Here is a 23,960-nt window from a genome sequence, read left to right on the forward strand (position 1 = left end):
ATTTACAAAGTATTGGTTCACAACTGCAGAGGCTCAGATGTGAAATAATAAAAAGAAACCCCTGATAAGTGACCCCCACTATGGAAATTGCACCCCTCAAGGCATTTATTAAGGGGTGTAGTGAGCATTTTCACCCCACAGGTCTTTTCCATAAATGAATGCGCTGCGGATGGTGCAAATTTAACATTTATATTTTTCCCTAGATATGCCATTCAGTGGCAAATATGTCATGCCCAGCTTATGACGCTGGAGACACACACCCCAAAAATTGTTAAAAAGGTTCTCCCGGGTATGACAATACCATATATGTTGAAGGAAACTGCTGTTTGGGGACGCTGTAGGGTTCAGAGCCGAGGGAGCACCATTTGGCTTTTGGAGAGCGGATTTTGCTTGGTACTATATTTGTTTGAGTATTGCTGGTGTTTCCATTTATAATGTGGGGGTACATGTAAGCAGGGCGGAGTATATAAGGGGCATAGTCAGGTGGTATATAAAAAAATAAATAATCCATAGATGTGTGTTACGCTGTGAAGCAATCCTTTCCGCACAGGCCAGTGTCGCACTGATAAATGGTGTCATTTCTTAACCCCCTTTTGGTCCACACTCCGCACCTTTTGTAGTTTGGGGAATTTTGCTGTGAAAGTGTTGTCCTGGTATAATACGGGCACCGTCGCTTCCAGCAGATATGTTTGGGCTCTCCCCTTCCTGGTTCCCTAATTTTAGGTCCTTGATAAATCGCCTCTTGAAACAGAAGAAATGTTCCCCTCGGGCACAACTGCATATTTTTTTATTTCCTGACTTATTGGAGCCATAACTAATTTTATTTTTCATAGACGTAGCGGTATGAGGGCTGGTTTGTTGCGGGACGAGCTGTAGTTATTATTGGTACCATTTTGGGGTACATGTGACTTTTTGATCACCTTTTATCCTATTTTTTGGGATGCCAGGTAAACAAAAAAACGCAATTCTGGCACAGCTTTTTTCGTTTTTTTTTATACAGCGTTCACCATGCGTTATAAATTACATGTTAACTTTATTCTGTGGGTCAGTGCGATACCTAATTTATAGCACTTTTTTATGTTTTACAACTTTTTGCACAATAAAATTACTTTTGTAAAAAGAATGTATTTTTTCTGTCGCCAAGTTGTGAGAACCATAACTTTTTAATTTTTTTGTCGACGGAGGTGTATGAGGGCTTGTTTTTGCGGGACGAGCTATAGTTTTTATAGGTACCATTTTTGGATACGTGCGACTTTTTGATCACTTTTTATTCTAATATTTGTAGGGCAAAGTGACCAAAAAACAGAAACTCTGGTAAAGTTTTTTACGTTTTTTTTTTACGCTGTTCACCGCGTGCAAAAAATAATATAATAGTTTTATAACTCAGGTCGTTACGGTCGTGGCGATACCAAATACATATGGTTTATTATTATTTTTCAATAATAAAGGACTTGATAAGAGTAAAAGGGGGATTGTGTTTTATTTGATTACTTGAAACTTTTATTGTTTTCAAACTTTTATTTTTTGCACTTTTTTTACACTTTTTAATACTTTTTTTTACACTTTTCTTCAAGTCCCACTAGGGGACTTGAAGGTCCAACGGTCAGATTTTTTTTTTTCTAATACATTGCACTACCTATGTAGTGCAATGTATTAGATCTGTCAGTCATTCACTGACAGCAAGCCGATTAGGCTTCGCCTCCCGGCGGGGCCTAAATCGGCTTCCGTAATGGCAGAGCAGGAGACCATTGTGTCTCCTGTTGCCATAACAGCAGTCGCCAGTCCCGATTGCCTCTCAGGGCTGGCGATCTGCTAGTAACCGCTACGATGCAGCAATCGCTTTCAATTGCTGCATCGAAGGGGTTAATGGCAGGGATCGGAGCTAGCTCCGGTTCCTGCCGTTACAGGTGGATGTCAGCTGTACAGTACAGCTGACTTCCACCGCTGATGACGCCGGATCAGCTCCTGACCCGGCGCCATCTTGCCGGCAGCTACGGAAGCTGATCAGGCTCCGCTGCCGTACGGATCTTGACCGACTTCGGTGCTAGGCAGACCGGGGGGCCAGTATTAGGCCTCCGGTTGCCATTGCAGCCACCGGAATCCCGGCAATTTCATTGCTGGGGCTCCGATGAGCTGCAAACACCTTAAGTGCAGCAATCGCGTTTGAGCGCTGCACTTAAGGAGTTAATGGCGGGGATCGAAGCTAATTTCGGTCCCCGCCGTTACAGTCGGATCTCAGCTGTAAGATACAGCTGAGATCCGACGATGATGGCAACGACTCAGCTTCTGAGCCGGTGCCAAACATTTTGCGGAAATGTACGGCATTTTGCGGAAAGTCAATGCTTTCCATGACGTACATTTACGTCAAATGTCGGGAAGGGGTTAAGCTTACTGGTCTATAATTACCCGGGGAAGACCTAGAGCCCTTTTTGAAAATAGTCACTACATTTGCCCTGTGCCAGTTCCTTGGCACTATACCAGTCACTAGAGAATCTCTAAATATTATGAATAGGGGGACATAAATAACTGAACTAAGCACTTTAAGAACTCTAGGGTGTAACCCATCTGGTCCCGGGGGCCTTGTGTACATTTATTTTATTTAATTTAGCTTGGACCATATCTTCATTCAGCCAATTCAGTATATCAACTGATATATTAACAGCACTGGCACCAGCTACATCAGCTGCTCTTTCTTCTGTTGTATATACAGAGCTAAAGAACCCATTTAGTAACTCTGCCTTCTCTTGATGCCCTGTGACCAACTCCCCATTAACACTATCTAGGGGTCCTACATGTTCAGACCTTGGCTTTTTTGCATTTATATACATGAAGAATATTTTGGGATTTTTTTTACTATCATTGGCCACCTGCTTTTCATTTTTTATTTTTGCTGATTTTATTACCTTTTTACATATTTTATTAAGCTCTTTATAATTTACAAAGGCTACAGCTGTACCCTCAGATTTGTATGTTTGAAATGCCCTTTTTTTTTTGTCACATATTGCCCTTTTTACAGAAAGTGTAAACCATGTGGGGTTTAATTTTAGTTGTTTATACTTGTTACCTATACGAATAAATTTTGTAGTATAATTACCCAAAGTAGATTTGAAAATCTCCCATTTATCATTTATACCATTATTTTACATTAGTTCTTCCCAGTCTATATCCAGAATTGCAGCCCTCATCCTGGGGAAATTGGCGTTCTTAAAATCAATTATTTTTGCCCTCCCAGCCTGTGTTTGTTTTTGACAGTATAGTGTTTTATTGCCCCGGATTATCTTAATGATGTATTACCTCATGTACTAATTGTCTTTGTGTAACATCTTAAATGTTGTGCTTTTATCTCAGTCATTCAGTTGTAAATTGCCTGACGAAGGCGCCTCTGTGCTCTGAAAGCTTGCATATAGAACTTTTATGGTTAGCCAATAAAGGTATCATACCTACTATACTTTTGTCTTTTTTTGGCACAAAAGTATTTGACATTGCATATTGTTTCTGGCCACACTATTTTTTTTACTGTACTTACAGTATAGGTAAAATATAACTATATTGTGATCACTGTTATCGAGGTTTTCACGAACATTGACATCCCCAACAAGCTCTGCATTATTAGAAATGATCAGATCCAACAGAGCTTCACCTCTAGTCAGGTTTTCCACAAACTGGCCCATAAAATTTTCCTGCAACAGGTTGAGGAAATGTCTCCCCTTTGCAGTTGAAGTTGAACCATGACCTCAATTAATATCCCGTAATTAAAATAGGTAGTGTAATGTATTCTAGCATTGATCAGTGCTGCTTGTAAAGCAAGAAAGTGTAAAAAGTAAAAAAGTTTATAAAAATGTTTTAAAAAGTGTCAAAATAAAAGTTGTTTTTCCTATAAAAAATATTTTATTATAAGAAAAAAATTAAAACTTTAAAAGAAGGATACATATTTGCTATCTCTGTGTTCGTAACGACCCAAACTATAAAACTATAATGTTATTTTTTTCACACGGTGAACACCGCAAAAAAATAAATGAAAAACTGTGTCAGCATCACTATATTCTGGTCACCACCCCTTCCAAGATATAGAATAAAAACTTATCAAAAAGTTGCATGTACCCCAAAATAGTACCAATAAAAACTAACACCCGTCCCGCAAAAAAACAAGCCCTTACACAGCTTTTTTGACTGAAAAATAAAAAACTTATGGCTCTCAGAATTAGGTCAATACAAAAAATAAATAATTTTATAAAAATGTGATTTTATTGTGCAAACGCTGCAAAACAAAAAAAAAACGATATACATATGGTATTTCTGTAATCGTACCGACTTGCAGAATAAAGTAAAACATGATTTATTGTGCACGGTGAACACTTTAAGAAATAAAAGATTTTAAAATGCCAAAATCGCTGTTTTTTGGTCACCTTTGCTCTAAAATTTTTTAATAAAAAGTGATCAAGAAGTTGTATGTACCATAAAATGGTATCAATAAAAGCTACAGCTCGTCCCGTGAAAAATAAGTCCTCACACCGCTCACTCGACCAAAAAATAAAAAAGTGATTGCTCTCAGAATGTGATGATAACAAAGAGACTTTTCTTTGTAAAAGTAGTAAAATATAAAAAAAACCTATATAAATTTGGTATCACCATAATTGTATTGAGACGCAGAATAAAATTGAGTTGTCGTTTTTACCGCACGTTGAAAGACGTAAAAACAAAACCTCAAAAACAATGGAAGAATCACAGTTTTTTCCAATTTCAGCCCGCAAATAAAAATATTTCGGTTTCCCAGTACATTATATGGTACTTTAAATAGTGTCAATAGAAACTACAACACTCCTGCAAAAAATAAGCCACCACACCACTCTATTGACAGAAAATGTAAAATGTTATGTCTCTTGGAAGGCGAGGAGTGAAAAACGAAAATGAAAAAGCAAAAAAATAAATCAGTTCTGAAAGGGTTAATTAATTTCTAATAAAAGAAACACTTATGACCACATATAGGGTATTGCCGTACTCGGGAGAAATAGCTTTTCAAATGTTGGTGTGTTTTTTGTCTTTTATCCCTTATGAAAATTAAAAAATTCAACATTTGAGTGGACAAAAATGTTGATATTAATTTTCACAGCCTAATTCCACTAAATTCTACAAAAAAATCCTGTGGGGTCAAAATGCTAACTATACCCCTTGAAAAATTCCTTGAGAGGTGTAGTTTCCCCAATGGGGTCACTTTTGGAGTGTTCCCACTGTTTTGGTCCCTCCAGGGCATTGCAATCGCGACATGGTACCGAAAAGCATTCCAGCAAAACCTGCGCTCCAAAATCCAAAAGGCGCTCCTTCCCTTCTGAGCTCCGCCGTGGGTCCAAACAGCAGTTTATTACCACATGTGGATATTGCCGTAATCAGGAGAAATTTCTTTACAAATGTTGGGGTACTTTTTCTCCTCTATTCCTTGTAAAAATGAAAAAATTCTATGTTTTAGCAGAAAAAAAGTAGATTTTCATCTTCACAGACTAATTCCACTAAATACTGCTAAAAACTGTGGGGTCAAAATGCTAACTATACCCCTTAAAAACGCATAGAGGGGTGTAGTTTCCAAAATAGGGTCACTTTTGGGGGATTTCGATTGTTTAGGCTCCACAAGACCTCTTCAACCATTGACATGGTGCCTAAAATATATTCTTTAATAAAGGAGGCCGCAAAATCCTCTAGGTGCTCCTTTGCTTCTGAGGCCTGTGCTTCAGTTCATTACCATACTAGGGCCACATGTGGGATATTTCTAAAAACTGCAGAATCTGGGCATTACATATTGAGTTGTATTTCTCTGCTAAAACCTTCTGTGTTACAGAAAAAAATGTATTACAAATGCATTTCAGCAAAAAAATGTAATTTGTCAATTTCACCTCTACGTTTCTTTAATTCCTGTGAAACACCTAAAGGGTTCAAATACTTTCTGAATGCTGTTTTGAATACTTTGAGGGGGCAGTTTTCAAAATGGGGTGCTTTATGGGGACTTTCTAATATATAAGACCCTCAAAGCCACTTCACAACTGAACTGGACCCTGAAAAAATAGCCTATTGAAATATTCTTAAAAATGGGAGAAATTGCTGCTAAAGTTCTAAGCATTGTAACGTCCTAGAAAAATAAAAGGATGTGAAAAAAACAATGCAAACATGAAGTAGACATATGGGAAATGTAAACTAGTAACTATTTTGTGTGGTATTATGATCTGATTTACAAGTAGATACATTTAAATTTAGAATAATGCAAATTTATTTGTGAACTTTTTCACAAATAAATATTGAATTTATCGACCAAAGTCTTTTCACTAACATAAAGTACAATACGTCAAGAGAAAACAATCTCAGAATCGCTTGGATAGATTAAAGCATACCAAAGTTATTACCACATAAAGCGACACATGTTTTGTCCACAAGGGCAAAACAGGGTGCATCCTAAAGGGGTTAAACAATGTGAACAGCAGTAATCAGATAGAAAAGGCACTGACTGACTTTTTCTATCTCAATGTCTCTGAAGCTACTTCAACTTTTAATAACTGGTGTGCTCATAAGGCAGTTATTACGAGTCACCTCATAATGTTATCAGCAACAGCTAAGAAAATGAGACAAGTTAAAACTCAAGTACTATTGACTAACATTAAAAGATTAGAGGATCTTACGTAATAAATCCACGGTATGCAGAGAGTTGATTTTAGAGCTGAAACAATTAAGAAGTCAACTTCACCAACTGCTGTATCACAAATGTGAATACACCCCGTGGAGAAGTGGAATGCGTTACTACTGGCAAGGAAATAAAGCTGGGAAAAAGCTAGCTAACAAATTTAAAAATAGAACTTTAAATCTATAATCCCTTTTATTTTCAATATTTCCGGAGAAAAAAATCTTGAATCCTCAAGAAATAGCTCACTCCTTTGCTGAATATTACGGTAACTTGTACAACCTAAATTCTGATTCAAAACTATTCCGCCTTCTCAGCAGGTTTTTGACACTTTCTTAAAATCTGTCAATTCTCCATTAATTTGAATTGATCAGTTAATTAAACTTAACTTGCCCTTTTCACTACTAGAAATCCAAACGGTTATTAAGCAACTCAGAATTAATAAGTCTCCTGGTCCAGATGGTCTTACAAACGAGTATTTTAAGCATTTCTCCCATATTATCTCTCCCCGTCTTCTATCATTATTTGACCAAGCAATTGAAACTGGTACTTTTCCGCAGGAGATGCTTCAAGCTCTAATAATAACATTACCTAAACCTGGTAGAACCCCGGATAAACCCGAGAATTTTAGACCAATCTCGCTGTAGCGTCCATGGCCGTGGGCCATCGGGTGTACTCACCTCCCGACGCCGGCAGCCATGGATCCGTGAGCGCTGGTCCCCATCTCCTTCCTTCCGCTCTGGTCTGCTGTGTCCCGTAGGGTGCGTGCACACGGTCGTGCCCGGCCTTAAAGGGCCAGCGCGCGCACCATGGAGATCGTCATCATCATCAACTCCCACGATTTCCTGTTCTATAAGAAGGCCCCAGGCCTTCTGATCCTTGCCTGAGCGTTGTTAGTTTTCCCAGTCTGTCTTGCACATGGTCCCTTAGTGTTGTTACCCGTGCCTTGTTCCCTGTTCCTGTTTCCCGTGCTGTGCCTTTACTATCAAGTCTTGCCACGTCCTGTGTCATCTGCCACGTCCAGAGGAATCCACCACGTCTTGTGTCATCTGCCACGTCCCGAGGAATCGGCCACGTCCTGTGTCATCTGCCACGTCCGGAGGAATCTGCCACGTCTGGCGCAACCTGCGCCACCTGTGTCATCCGCCACCTTTGGCGTTATCTGCTGCAAACATCTCCATCAGTGCCAGAGCTGCGGCCACCGTCTGGACTATTCAGGTACCCTTGTGCGGGACATTGCTGGGGTTTCCTGTTGTTTGGCCAGCTGCCTCCCCGCTACGGCGGTACGGCCTAGTGGGTCCACTAACCGGCTACGTGACACTACGCTCAGGCCATGGACCCCACTGGTCAACCTGAGACTTTGACGACACAAGCCATGCTGGCCGAGATGGAGGATCTCCAATCACGACAAGACCAGCTCCTCCTGTCGGTGAATGCCATAGCCCATCGGCTGCTTGCTCTAACCATAGTCGTCACCGCACCCATTCCTGCGGTTCCTCCTTCTACACTTCCTGTCTGTACCGATACCAATCCCCTGTGTTTCTTGCCGCTACCTCCACGCTATGATGGAGATCCGAGGTCCTGCAGGGGATTTTTTAATCAGTGCCTGATCCACTTCAGACTACATGCCAGGTCCTTCTCTTCGGATGACGTCAGGATCGCCTTCATCATCTCTCTCCTTACTGGGAGAGCCCTGGCATGGGTTAATCCTCTGTGGGAACATCAGGGACCAGAGACCCGTGACTTGCAGTGCTTCTTACAGACCTCCTGCTCAATCTTTGAGGAACCTGAGAGAGTTTCTTCAGCTGCTGCATCCTTGCTGACCCTACATCAGGGAGACCTCTCCGTGGGCAAGTTTGCCATTTAGTTCCGTATCCTGGCTGCTGAATTGACCTGGACCAACGAGGCTTTGGTGGCCACATTCTGGCAGGGACTGTCTTCAGGGATCAAGGACGAGCTGGCTGCTTGCGATCTGCCATCTACCCTGGACAATCTTATCCTACTCGCCTCCCGGGTTGACATGAGGATCCGGGAGCGTTCCCAAGAGGTTTTCCGGGAGAGAGAACTTCCTAGGCTGGATTCTACTTTTCAGCAATCCTCCTCAGTCGTCCCACCAGAGGATCCGATGCTGAGTACCTATGTCAAATTGTCTACCCAGGAGAGACCACACAGACGCACTTCTGGACTTGGTCTGTATTGCGGCCTCGGAGGCCATATTGTGCGCCTGTGTCCCCAGAGGTCAGAGAGACCCCATTGCCTAGGACTGATTGGAGAGACAACCCTAGATGGAATGGTACCTAATAAAGCCTTCTGTCCCAAGTTGACTATTCCTGTGACCTTAGTATCCGGCGAGGGGACGCATCAAGTTTCTGCCTATCTTGACTCTGGTTCTGCTGCAAACTTCATCCAGAAAGAGCTTGTGGATCATCTTCAGTTGCCCACAGTCCCCCTAGAGACGTCTTTGGCTGTTGCCTCAGTTAATGGACTGCCTCTGCCTGATCCCATCGTTTCTAAAACCAAGCCATTGAAGCTCCAGGTTGGAGTCCTTCATTCTGAACTAATTTCTTCCCTTGTTTTGCCCAAGGCCATCAATCCTGTTCTACTGGGCCTGCCTTGGCTTCGACTACATGCCCCAGTCCTGGACTGGAATTCTGAAGAGGTTCTCCAATGGGGCTCAGATTGCCATGGTCATTGTCTGATGCAGATCCATCCTGTCAAGCCTCCTCTTCCTCAGTCATTGGCGGGGCTGCCTCTCCAGTTTGCTCAGTCTGCAAATGTTTTCAGCAAAAGGGAGGCTGAGACGCTGCCTCCACATCGGACTTATGACTGCCCCATTGAACTGGTTCCTAATACCTCTCTTCCCCGTGGCCGAGTATATCCTCTCTCCTTACCGGAGTCTCTATCCATGTCTGCCTATATCAAGGAGAATCTGGAGAGGGGTTTCATACGAAAGTCTTCCTACCCGGCCGGGGCTGGATTCTTCTTCGTTAAAAAGAAGGACGGATCCCTTCGACCCTGCATTGACTACCGTGGTCTCAACCATATCACGGTCAAGAACAAATACCCGTTGCCTCTTATATCTGAGCTGTTTGATCGCATACGAGGAGCCAACATTTTTTCTAAACTAGACCTGCGGTGGGCTTATAATCTAGTCCGATTCGCCGGGCTGATGAATGGAAGATGGCTTTTAACACCCGGGACGGGCACTACGAATACCTAGTGATGCCCTTCGGACTGTGTAACACTCCTGCATTGTTTCAGGAGTTCGTTAGTGATATCTTCTGAGATCTCCTGTATGTCTGTGTTGTTGTTTATCTCGATGATATTTTAATTTTCTCCCCATATCCGACGACTCATCGGAGGCATGTACGTCAGGTTCTACTACGATTAAGGGAGAATCATTTATACGCCAAGCTGGAGAAGTGCGTCTTTGAGAGGAGTTCTCTGCCCTTCCTGGGCTACATCATCTCGGATCAAGGCCTCAAGATGGATCCTGAGAAAGTGAAAGCTGTCCTGGAGTGGCCACGTCCTTAAGGCTTAAGGGCCATACAGCGGTTCCTGGGATTCGCCAATTTCTACCAGCAGTTTATTCCTAACTTCCCTTCTCTGGCGGCTCCCATCTCTACCCTTACCAAGAAGGGTGTGAACGCCAAGGTGTGGACTCCAGAGGCAGAGTCCGCATTTATTAGCCTCAAGAAAGCCTTCACTTCAGCTTCGATCCTCCATCATCCTGATCTATCTCGGCAGTTCTCACTGGAAGTGGACACCTCCTCTGTTGGTGCAGTTGCACTTCTGTTCCAGAGGAGCTCCAAAGGAAAGGCAGTGGTATGTGGCTACTACTTTTTTCTTCTGCTGAGCGCAATTACTCTATTGGAGATAGGGAGCTGCTGGCCATCAAATTGGCTCTGGAGGAGTGTAGACATCTTCTAGAGGGCGCTGCTCACCCCATCCTGATCTTCACCGACCACAAAAACCTTACCTACCTTCAGTCTGCACAATGACTGAATCTCTGTCAAGCCAGGTGGTCGCTGTTCTTCACCCGTTTTCAGTTTGTGGTCCACTACCGTCCCACGGACAAGAATGTGAGGGCCGATGCCCTGTCCAGATCGTTTGAGACAGAAGACACGGTGGAGTGCCTTCAGACTATCATAGACGCATCCTGCATTGTCACTGCTAATCCTTTGCAGGTTAGAATCATCCCTCCTGGGAGGACTTTTGTTCGGATTGCAGACAGCAGAAGAATTCTCCGCTGGGGACACAGTTCTAAACTGGCTGGGCACGCTGTTGTCCGTAAGACTCAAGACTTGATTGCTCGTCACTTCTGGTGTCCCACGCTACCTAAAGATGTTCTGGACTTTGTCTCTTCTTGCACTGTGTGTGCCTCTAACAAAGTAACTCACTCCAAGCCTGCCGGCCTGCTTTAACCTCTGCCTGTACCCAATGCCCCCTGGTAGCACATTGCGATGGACTTTGTCACAGACCTTTCCCCCTCAGCAGGATGCAACACTGTCTGGGTGGTGGTGGACCGATTCTCTAAGATGGCACATTTTATCCCGCTGACCGGCCTACCTTCTGCACCTCGACTGGCGAGTCTCTTCATTCTACACATCTTTTGCTTGCATGGCTTGCCTCTACACATTGTGTCCGACCGGGAGGTTCAGTTTACTTCAAAGTTCTGGGGAGCCCTCTGTAAACTCCTGGATGTTAGATTGGACTTTTCCTCAGCTTATCACCCCCAGTCCAATGGGCAAGTTGAGAGGATCAACCAGATCATGGAGAATTATCTCTGCTACTTCATCTCTTCACAGCACGATAACTGGGTACAGCTTCTTCCATGGGCCGAGTTCTCATACAACAACCACACAAGTGAGTCCACCACTTCCACTCCATTTCACATTGTGTACAGTCAACATCCTAGAGTCCCTCTACCAGTGTCAACCACATCTCAAGTACCCGTTGCTCTACTCTGCTTATGGGGACTTTTTGCAAATCTGGCAACAGACCCGGTACTCTATTTTACTGGCAGTCGATCGCATGAAGCGAAAAGCAGATACTAGGAGACGAGAGCCGCCTGGGTGTCTTCTGGGGACTAAAGTCTGGCTGTCCTCTTCGAACATTCGCTTGAAGGTACCCTCATACAAGTTTGCTCCCAGGTTCCTTGGTCCTTTCGAGATTCTGCAACAGATAAACCCTGTCTCCTATAAGCTGCGGCTGCCTCCTACCCTCAGAATCCCCAACTCCTTTCATGTGTCCCTCCTGTAGCCAGTGGTCATGAACCGCTACAGCAAGAATTCTAGTTCCACAGTTGCTCCCAGCGGTTCTTCTGATATATTCGAGGTGAGGGAGATCCTCGACTGCCAGAGGGTAGGAGGAAGGACTTTTTATTTGGTGGACTGGAGAGGGTTTGGTCCTGAGGAGAGGTCCTGGGAGCCAGAATAGAACCTCAGTGCCCCTGCGCTTTTTAAGAAATTCCTCTCTCGCTCTGACCCCAAGAAGAGGGGGCGTAAGAGGGGGGATACTGTAGCGTCCATGGCCGCGGGCCGTCGTGTTTACTCACCTCCCGACGCCCGCAGCCATGGATCCGTGAGTGCTGGTCCCCATCTCCTTCCTAGGAGATGCCAGCGCTCACTTACGCTCCGGTCTGCTGTGTCCCGTAGGGTGCGCGCGCACGCTCGTGCACCATGGAGATCGTCATCATCATCAACTGCCACGATTTCCTGGTCTATAAGAAGGCCCCAGGCCTTCTGATCCTTGCCTTAGTGTTGTTAGTTTTCCCAGTCTGTCTTGGCTTGCAAATGGTCCGTTAGTGTTTCCCGTTCCAGTTGTTACCCGCGCCTTGTTCCCTGTTCCTGTTTCCCGTGCTGTGCCTTTAGTATCAAGTCTTGCCATGTCCTGTGTCATCTGCCGCGCCCAGAGGAATCCGTCACGTCCTGTGTCATCTGCCACTTCTGGAGAAATCCGCCACGTCCTGTGTCATCTGTCACGTCCGGAGGAATCTGCCATGTCTGGCGCAACCTGCGGCACCTGTGTTATCCGCCACGTTTGGCGTTATCTGCTGCAACCATCTCCATCAGTGCCAGAGCTGCGGCCACCGTCTGGAATATCCAGGTACCCATGTGCGGGACATTGTATTGCTGGGGTTTCCTGTTGTTTGGCCAGCTGCCGCCCCGCTACGGCAGCACGGCCTAGTGGGTCCACTAACAGGCTATGTGACACTCGTTACTTAACAGTGATGTAAAAATATATTCTAAGGTTATCGCTAATAGACTTGTTAACATTTTTCCAATACTAATTAAAAATGACCAAGTCGGCTTTATCAAGAACAGACAAACTGTTGATGGTGCCAGGAGATTTCTTAATCTTCTCCATTATGTTGAAGTACATAAAATACCTTCTCTGCTACTATCACTCGATGCAGAGAAGGCCTTTGATAGGGTACATTGGGGTTATCGGAAATCGGTTCTAGATAAGATTGGCATTATAAGTCTAATTGGTCGGGATATCTTAGCTCTTTACTCTGGCCTATCTGCAGAAGTGTATACGGATGGCTTCCTGTCCTCACGCTTTACAATCACAAATGGCACTAGGCAAGGATGTCTTCTTTTCCCACTAATTTTTGCCCTGCTTCTGGAACCTCTGACCGAAAAGGTTAGAACATCTTGCTTGATTAAAGGTATATCCATAGGTAATTACGAACACCGCATAGGTCTTTTTTGCAGATGATGTTATCATAATGTGCTCCTCTCCATTGGTGTCCCTTCCAGAAATTTTAAATGTTCTTTTGGAATTCATTAAAGCGTCCTATTATAAAATTAATACATCAAAATCCCAAATACTTAACATGGGTCTCCCTCAAAAGACTGTTAAATATCTCAATGTTTATATATCTGTACATATCTTACAAAATTACAATACACATTAATGAAATTTATTTAGGGTAAAACCAAACCGAGAGTCGAAGCAGAACTCCCTTTAAGGCCTGTGGGGGAAGGGGGATTGGGTTGTCCTTCAATATTACAATACTATCGAGCTTCTATTAATTATGGAACAACTGAAATCTTTATGGTCCCAAGTTTTCTCCAAATTATGGGTATCCATTGAATCCTATTTGTTAGGAAAACTGCTTATATCTGATATTCTTACTGCTTCCTCTCTGTTTGGTACTCGTGTGCAATCCATACATCCCACTATAAAAGCTATTATGGACTTATGGAATAATTAAGTATCCAAAACTTGCTTGTTTGTAGCAAATTAAAATACGGATGTAGCCATCTTTAACTTGACTCTGATGACTTGCTGCAGCGTAATATCACACAACAAAAGCCATTGAAATGTCATTGTTTATTTAATGCGTTAAAAGTCAAGGTAAAGACGGGTACATCTGTAAATCGAATGTTACAAATTTTATGGCTCATATACTGGATCTTGACATATCAAACTGGTTATCTAACGGCCTACATATATTGTCAGATTTATGGAAAGATTACTCATTCATGTTTTTTGAAGATCTTGCTCAGAAATATATGATACATAAACATGGTTTCTATAAATACTTGCAGATCAGACATGCAGTCACATCTTTATTCCTCCCTCTCTCCTCTACATGCTCACTCCTCTACAAATGGCTAACCTCCAATTCTATTTCCATGGGCAACATCTCCCAATGCTATAAACTAATATACCCAAATGTCTTACATTCTTATATACGTAAATGGGAACAGGATTTGAATACCAATTTTTCAGAAGAACAATGGAACTTAGTGTTTACTGCTATTTCCTCGATCTCTAAATGTCCAAACAACATTGAAACCGCTAGAAAGCTGTTATATAGATGGTACCTTACCCCTCTAAACTTTTTAGTTATTACAAGTCTCTATCACTTGCTGGAGATGGAATGAAATAGGTACAATGAAACATGTGTGGTGGGATTGCCCCCTATTCTAGCTTTTTGGAGGAAAATACGTAAATTCTTATCTTCTTTATGTGGCTTTCCGATAATTTTGGACGCTCCATTAATCCTCTTAGCCATGGATGTAGATAACTTTGAACGTACAAATAGAACGGTTATTCTACATACTATGATTGTAGTAAGGTCTAGAATAGCGATATATTGGAAATCTGACAAAATTCCTACTTTGTCAGAGATTATACAAGCAATAAACAACTGCTGGTTTGAGTCCATGATTGCTTCTTCTTTAAAGCAGAAAAAAATAGTTTGATAATAACTGCCATGTGTGGATTTTATGTCATCACTCTACTATACTTCAATGACAATATTCCTAATAGGTCTGTCCCCTATAGGTTGAAGGATTGGCAATATTGCAGATGTTAACACTTCTGTACAGTTGAATCGTTGAAATGTTTTCATATGTTTTATTTTATATTTTACTTCTTACTCATTTATCATTTGCTTTTGAATGACTAACTCATCCTAAAATTCACACCGATTTTGTAAAGATTGTCTTTTATTTGCAAAACTCAATAAAAACAAAAAAGTGATAAAAAAACCCCAAAAACTTCAGTCTAATATATTTTTGCTATGACTGCGTCAACAGTTTTTGGTGACGAAACCCGGGAGATTAATCGTCTGACAGCTGTCATTGGGAGGTCGGTCAATGCATTAGTGAAATCAAAACCGCGGTAAGTAAGAAGCTTGTTCTTACACAAACCTTTTCACTCATGTATGGCTTATTCCTTGGAATTAGCTGTCATGATGTCAATCTCCCGCACACAGTAAAACATATCCAGAGGTATGAGGTATGTTGAAAACGCCTTGTTTTATGAATGATTGAAGATGCGTATGTCTATCTTGAGTTAATAATGAAGATGTGCAAATCTATCTTGAGTTATTTGTATGAATGGCATGAGTGAGTTTATGGTATAAATTGACATGAGAGGATATTGCCGGCAGTGTAACTGTTTTGTTAAAGTTGTTAGAAGTAATGATGGTAAGAAATAAAGTGTATGAATGAGTGAATTACCACCTCCTTGGAATGCAGTTTTGATTGTATGGAGCGGACGGTTGAGAGGAATTTTAGCTTACGTGTGAAAAGTTTTGCTGTTGTACAATGATTGCAGCTTGGACAGTGAAAAAACTTGCGCTGATAAAGAAACCTTATTTCAGAGGTCCGGTAGTGTGTCCATTGTGTGTAGTCCAAATGTGTGTGTTGTGAGGAAGCTGAAGGTGAAGAAGAGACCTGCAATGGATTGGTGGTTGCTGGATTTGTGTTGTATTGTTATAGGTATGTTGTTGGTAACTTCATTTATTACTTGGCTGTTGTGTAAAATCTTTAAGGATCAGAGGAAAGGTTATCATGTTGTCTGCTTGTTCTGAAAGTGCTGAGAGTCACAGACCACTGACTAGAGTTACAGAACACTGTCCCAGCAGCATTCCAGTGTCTGTAGGTGGCACAGGTGTCCGTAGGTGACACAACTGTCTGTAGGTGACAGTCTTAGTTTCGTAGGTGACAGAGGTACTACAAGTATCCGTAGGTGACACAACTGTCCATAGGTGGCAGAGTCTGTCCGTAGAAGACAGAGGTACAACAAGTGTCCGTAGGTGACACAGGTGTCCATAGGTGACAGAGTCTGTCTATAGGTGACAGAGGTACTACAGGTGTCCATAGGTAACACAACTGTCGGTAGGTGACAGAGATGCTCCGTAGCTGACAGAGAGGTTGGATATTCGTGGGTAATATCCTGTAGGTAGTACCAGTTGTACCACAAGTACTTCTGTGGTTAAATCCTGATAATGGAGAACTCAGAGAGCAGAGCGACAGTGGGAACCCAGTGTTATATAGCCAAATAAATTGTGACAAAACAATCTGTCAAACTAAGTGTACATTTTTTTTAATTATTTTTTTTAAAAGGCAGGCATGTTGAAAGATGTTCGTTTGGATATTCATAAAACGGTGGTTTGTGGAGATGAACAAGGGATGGTGAATGATCATAAAGTAACTGGGAATGCAGAGTGTGTGGCTTAAAGTGTCAGAGCAAGTGATTCCTGCGTGCATGCAAGGAATTGATGATGATGATGACCAATGTGGATTAGAACGGAGGGAGGGGGGAATGGAATATGTGTGCAACGTGAAGTCTGAAAAGCAGACTGCTACAAGATTATTAATGAAGCAGTTATTGCATGGCTAACAGATTGATGAGACCAGTGGCCACAGTATTGCATTGATTCCTAACAGTGGTACTGAGTAAAATTTGTAATGTACTGAACTAATTGAATGGTTAGTTATCTTAGAGTGTGAAGAAAGAACAGTAAATTTAAGTACACGGTGTAAATGTTTCTGGGTTTTTGGTGTGTCTTGTGTGTGGGGTTAAATAATTAAAGTTAGCTGTGTGAAGTCAAGTTATAGATTAATGAATACGGCAGATTTTTTATTTCTTCCAGCAAAGCATGGGTTTGAAGAAGTATGGGGGGCTGTATCAGTGACGAGACGGGGGGAGGCAGCTGGCTGATTACAGTGTCAGAATAAATGTCTTATCTTTACGCATGCGCTGCTGTCTCTTAGTACGCAGAGAGAGTGAAATAATATAAACAAAGTTTAGTCTGTCTGCACAAAAGATAAACTGGTGGAAATTAGGTGTTTTCACGATGTGTGGCGATATGTATGAAGTTTTCCTTTTTGCATATTCATGTGTTATGATATGATCTGATGTTGTAGTGACTTTAAGAGAATTCAAATGAATTAAAATACAGATATTGATAAATCTGACCCAACCCATGCTTGTTTAGAGACTGATAAAGAGTGAGACACACACAGGGGCTTGAAAAAAATGTGTGTACTCTCACACATGGCTTGTTGCATTGCAGTGGTTGGCTTGGCAGACAATTTGTACTCTGTTTCACTAGATGAATATTTACAGTTGTTGTTTTTGCTTTTATACATGCAGGCTAGTAATATAGTATGCTGCAGTATTGCAAGGCTGGACCCCGGCCACTGCTGGAACCCAGGTATTGCAGTATGTTGATGATGTACTTTTGGCCTGTGAGTCAGACTAAGACTGCCTAAACGTCATTTTGAAAATGTAGCTGTAAGGTATCTAAAGATAAGATGCAAGTTTTGTCAGGATAATTCACTGTTCTAGGTCATTGTATATTCACATTTCTTTGCCATGATTAAGAGCACAGGAGCTGCTCGAAACGCGTAGGCCAGGGCATCACTGCCTACTCACAATTTTCTTGGGACTGCGTCTCCCTACTATTTTATTCACATCACTCCAATAAAGATGGGAACATCGTTTCCTTTTTAAACTACAACTGTACTTAGCGCTGGATCATTTCCATTATCTTTCCTACTATATACCGCCAGCCGTAGCGGGGATCCGAGCAGCAAGTCAGGAGACGCAACTAACTGGTGAGCTGGAGGTTTCCTCCCTTTACTATTTCTTAGTAGGAACTTTGTTGGATCATCGGTTAAGCCAATTAAGAGCGCAAGAAGAACACACCGGAGAAGGAGAGTATGTGCAGCCAGGTATCAGCAAATTGGCCTGCCTCTGGATTCAATAATGCTGCACTAGATTTGTAATAGACTTCATGATATGTGCACGGCATGACATAGGTAAAACAGTAAAGGTACATATGAAAAGTGCACACCAGACAGATTACCGGTTACAGCGACTGCAGGACATACAACTACCCGAGGTTGGCGAGGTAGGTGTGTATGTATATGTGCTCGTATGTGTAGACCAGTTCTCAGGCTGGCCTGAAGCCTGGCCAGTATCTTCCCCACTGCAAAGTACATGGCTGAGAAATTTTCAGTGAAGTTGTGTGTAAGTGACAAGGGAACAGTTTTTACCCCAAGTATTTAACTGGTGTTTGCACAATGGTTAAGATATCATCAACTTTGAATACTGAGGTAAAGTTTCATGTAAAGTTCTGGATTAGCATGCCTTAGGATTGGACTATTGAAAGCATGTGCATGTGTCAGATAAAAGGTGTAGCAGCGTGTTTATAACTGTAAATGATAACTTCTCAGTGGAAATAGATTCCAATTTGAAATTTTTTATGTTGTGAAAGGAAAATTTTAGAAACAAAAATTCAGATGAGGGGCTTTACCTGGATCTGGTCTGTGTGTGCACAATATTATTTTGTTTTTTTGAGGATTGAACCAGCTGTTTGATAAGAAAATTCTGTGAAGTATATATTAAAAGAAGAAAAATCCGTTTGCATGTCCAACATTAAGTATACTGCTCAATGTGAATGTTTAACTTAGGCTTCGTTCACATCTGCATTGGGGTCCCGTTCTGATGTTCCGTCTGAGCTTTCCGTCAGAACGGGACCCTGAACAGACACAAACTGACACAAAAAACAGAAACCAGAGGTTTCCGTTTCCATCACTATTGATTTCAATGATGACGGATCCGGTGCCCATGGTTTCCGTTTGTCTCTGTTGTGCACCGGACCCGGGGTTTTGCCGGAAGCAATAGCGTAGTCGACCTGTGTCAGTTTGTGTCTGTTCAGGGTCCCGTTCTGACGGAAAGCTCAGACGGAACGTCAGAATGGGACCCCAACCCAGATGTGAATGAAGCCTTCAAGATGTCATTGTTAATCTTTTTCTTCAATTGAATTACCTGATTAAGATCAACTAATGATTGTAAAAGGATTGTTCTCCACAGGAAGTGTCCAACTGGGAAAAGAAGGTGTGAAAACCAGATTCGGATGCAATGTGGACGGAAAAGGAAGGTAAACCAATAGAACTCAAGGCACTCTTGATGGCACTTGTATTGATGGTATGTGACCTCACATATGCCTCCAAGACTGCAAGGATCAATTTGGTAAGATTTAATTGGTATGACCCAGGTTTTACAGCTGTTGCTGGTAAATTCTGTTAGAGCTGTTTGATTTGCCTGCAGAACAGTCCTGGCAGATCGGTGCCAACCTTATCAGCAAATCTGCCTCTCACGGAGAGACCTTCCAGGGAATACAGATTGTTTTTTTATTAATGTGTATAAGTGTATTTATTTGTTCTTCAACTAGGTAAAAAAAAAAAAAATGGTATCTGTGAATATTTCTGTGGGTAGGAGCAGACACAGGTAATCAGCTCAGATCAAGGTACAAATCCTACTGAAAAGTGTTACAAGAGCAAAAAATTTTTTAGCCAGTAGCTGCACATTTTCGAGGTGCCCTGTCCAGTGGGACAGAGAAGTTTTTCTTATATGAAGGTGTTTGTTTGATTTAGTTTAACCATTTGCCACTTTTATTGAATAATTGTATAGAGTATTTAGATTTGCCAACAAACTCAAATTAAAGACTTATTAAAATGATCTATCACTGAGATGCGGCAGGGGCAGTCTGTGCCTGAATACAATGTGGTTCTCATGAACTGAAGGCAGCGTAACAATTCTAATCAGCCGTGCTGACAAGCAACTTGCCGGAGGAAGGTGATTTAGATGCAAAGTGTTTATGACAGTCATAATAAAACTCCACAAGGGAACTCAACCCAGGCTCAAAGTCCTGTGTACAGCCCGGTAAAGAACATAACAAGCTCGGTGTCTGACAGATTAAAAGTACCATACCAAGTCCTGCTGATGTCAGCAATTGTCAAGGTTAAGCAAAGGCTAAAGACCTGAGTGAACCTGTCAGCAGTATCCAAGTGTTTTACAGCGGGAGAGAAGTAAGTGAACAGGAGGTTGGTAATAATAAATCCCCCACTGGACACGAATGTACAGTCTGACTCCACAAGTGTGAAGAAGATAGAAGAGGATGATTATGTATAGAACTTGTAAAGGTACTGATGGGACCCAAACCTGGGGGAAATATTGAGATTGATGATAGCATGAGATTGGTGATAGCATTATTTTATTAGCTGAGGCCCTCTTGTTTATATTGTTTGAGGTTTATAATTATAATGTATGTAAATATGCCACGGTACTGTGAATAATAACTTAAGGTGTTTTATTATGTGGGGTTATGAGGTGAAGGTCACTGGTTGTTGTCATTCATTAGTAAGAAGTACATGGCAGCAATGAGAGCCCTGAGGTTACGTGATGTGACATAAGATGCTGCCCACGACCTGTTATATCTACAGTGGTAAAAGTCCCATTAGGACAGTAAGTGACAGTGCAACACAATTATGACCAACATATGTGCTGTGGCAGGACAAGTTTAGCTTATCGATAACATTAGTAAGTTAGCAGTAAAGAATGCATATAATATAGAGAAAGTAATTTAAATATTTCCCAATGTTACAGATTATGTGTTTGATGCTTTGAATGTAAACTCTGTATTTGCTAGATAATTAATATGAGTAACTAACCAATATATCATAGTGCTAGCTTATTCGACACCTGCCCAAGGGGGCATGTGCCAAGTAATTGGCCCAGCATGTTGTTATTATATAGACAATTCTCGTACTATGCAGGTCAAGCATGACATAGATCAAAATAAAGGAAGAGTTCACAACGCCCAGCTAGTAAAAGTAGTAAACACGCCCCGATGTTGGCACATAATACACGCCCAGTTGTACTTTTACTTTTCAACACGCCCAGTTGTACTTTTGCAAGCCTCATTTGCATAAATACGAAAATGGTCATAACTTGGCCAAAAATGTTCGTTTTTTAAAAATAAAAACGTTACTGTAATCTACAATGCAGCGCCTATCTGCTGCAATAGCAGATAGGGGTTGCAAAATCTGGTGACAGAGCCTCTTTAAGTTTTGTCTTATGCACGTGAAATGCATGCTCAATCCGGTTGAGATCTGGTGATTGACTTGGCCATTGCAGAATATTCCACTCCCCTGCCTTAAAAAACTCCTGGGTTGCGTTCTCAGTATGTTTTGGGTCATTGTCAATCTGTACTATGAAGCGACATCCAATCAACCTTGATGCATTTGGTTGAATCTGAGCAGAAAGTATATCCCTGAACACTTCAGAATTCATCCTGCTGCTTCTGTCTTCAGTCACATTATCAATAAACACTAGCGACCCAGTGCCTTTGGCAGCCATGCATGCCCATGTCATCACACTGCCTCTACCATGTTTTACAGAGGATGTGCTGTGCTTTAGATCATGAGCCATTCCAAGCCTTCTCCATACTTTCTTCCTCCCATTCATCTGGTACAGTTTCATCTTAGTTTCATCTGTCCAAAGAATGCTGTTCCAGAACTGGACTGGCTTCTTTAGATGTTGTTTGGCAAAGTCTAATCTGGCCTTTCTATTTTTGAGGCTGATTAATGGTTTGCACCTTGTGGTGAACCATCTGTATTTGCTCTCATGAAGTCTTCTCTTTATTGTAGACTTAGATACCGATACACCAACTTCCAGGTGAGTGTTTTTCACTTGGGTAGATGTTGTGAAGGGGTTTTTCTTCACCATGGAAAGGATTCTGCGATCATCCACCGCTATTGTCTTTTGTGGACGTCCAGGGCATTTGGAGTTCACGAGATTACCACGCTCAAAAATATATCATGCAGCTTTGACCAAACTGTTGATTTGGCCAATCCTAACATTTGTGCTATCTCTCTGATAGATTTCTTCATTTTTTTCAGCCTAACAATGGTCTGCTTCACTTGCATTGAGAGCTCCTTTGACCTCATTTTGTGAGTTCACAGCAACAGCTTCCAAATGCAAATGCCACACCTCGAATGAACTCCAGACCTTTTACCTGCTTAATTGATGATGCATTAACGGGGGAATAGCCCATGCAGCCCATTAAATATCTTTTGAGATAATAGTCCAATTACCTTTGAGGCCGCTACATATTAAAGAGCTGTAACTCATAAACCCTTCCTCAAATTGGGATGTGAATTCCCTCAAATTACAGCTGAGAGTATGCACTTTAAGCCCATATTGATTATATAACTGTATATTCAATATGTTTTAGTAAACAGCTAACATGCCAAACCAAATAATTCTGGACGTAACTGTATATCTTGCATCCATCTTGTATTCTAAAGAATCAATTTTTTGATTAAGAAGTCATCTGTTGCTGTAAGACAGTATATTTACGCTGACCTCATTTCTTTCTTAGCTATGTGTCTCTGTTTCTTATCTGAGTCTGTTACAAGAAATATGTTTTGACCTTGGGGTTTGCAATTCTATGAGAAAGGTCTTTCATGAACAGGTCATAGAGATAGAATTGTATTCTGGCCTGAGAACAATTGCAGGTGTTGGTTATCATTTGGGATGACGCAAATTTTCATGAGAATTATAGTTTTACATGTATGCAATGTTAAATACCTTTGTGTCAAAAAAGAAAAAGTATAGAAGGTATGATACCTTTATTGGCTAACCATTAAAGTTCTATATGTAAGCTTTCAGAGCACAGAGGCTCCTTCTTCAGGCAGTTTACAAATGAATGACTTAGAAAAAAGCACAATATTAAGATGTTACACAAAGACAATTAGTACATGAGGTGATACATCATTAAGATAAGCTGGGGCAATAAAACTGGGGTTATAGGGGTGATGACTTAGGAGTTGAGGGATCTGGAGTCAGTCTGATGGGGGATGTGACGTGTGTCCATGTAGTGGCTCATAAATCCTGGTGTTAGATTGAGGCCTTGTGTCAATGACTGGAATTTTATCATCATCTTGAATTCTCAAATTTTTCTCTCTCTGTTGTTTTTAAAATGACCCTTTAGTATCAGGACTTTTAAATCTGCCAAACTGTGATCAGGTCCAGAGAAGTGTTTTCCCACGGGTGTATCCACCTCCTGTTTTATTGTATGTCTGTGAAGATTCATCCTGGTTTGTAGTTTTTGTATTGTTTCTCCAATGTAGATTCCTTTATTTTTTTGAAAAATCTCTTTTTATTAAACAGTAAAGAATACATAACAGACAGTTATTACAATGCATGACATGGAGAATATAAACGTAAAATCATAGACTTTTAACATTTATGGGTAAAGACATAGGCAAAATGAATCACCTGCTGGTGACGCGAAGGCAATAGAATCCTGACATAGAAGAGTACCCACATGTAATCTAACAAATCTTGCCCTTTACGTAAAGTAATAATCCAATAACTGTGAGAGATATCACAAACAATTCATTAACCAATGAATAACAGACGAATAACTGTTCCAGTACTACCACACCTTTAATCTATTTTGTATAAAGAGAAACTCACTTCGCGCTTCATGCTACCCCAAGATTCAGTATAACGGCCTGACACAGGATTTACGCCTAGGGTATACATTAGATATAAAGAAACGTGGAGAGAAGTCTAGACCTTATGTAGAACCCGTTTTGTCTCTGCACTGGGACAACCATGGGCTCCACACTTTTAGAAAACGGTCCCTGGTTTGAGTTACCCAAGCTGCCAACTCCTCCATACGACAGATATGCTG

The 23,960-nt window shown here is 41.6% G+C and overlaps 1 protein-coding gene and 1 long non-coding RNA gene across 6 annotated transcripts in view; one reads left to right on the plus strand and one right to left on the minus strand.

The window, feature by feature from the left end:
- LOC142748949 (gamma-aminobutyric acid receptor subunit pi-like) overlaps nt 1-23,960 on the minus strand; it is a 628,889-nt gene that overhangs the window by 238,704 nt on the left and 366,225 nt on the right. The window lies entirely within an intron of this gene.
- Nucleotides 20,036-23,960, plus strand: part of LOC142748951 (uncharacterized) — a 106,172-nt gene continuing 102,247 nt past the window's right edge. For both annotated transcript variants that reach the window (XR_012882339.1, XR_012882340.1), the window contains exon 1: nt 20,036-20,400. This is a non-coding gene — a long non-coding RNA (uncharacterized LOC142748951). The remainder of the gene's footprint in view (nt 20,401-23,960) is intronic.

Source organism: Rhinoderma darwinii, chromosome 3, assembly GCF_050947455.1.
Source record: "Rhinoderma darwinii isolate aRhiDar2 chromosome 3, aRhiDar2.hap1, whole genome shotgun sequence".
Lineage (NCBI taxonomy): Eukaryota > Metazoa > Chordata > Amphibia > Anura > Rhinodermatidae > Rhinoderma > Rhinoderma darwinii.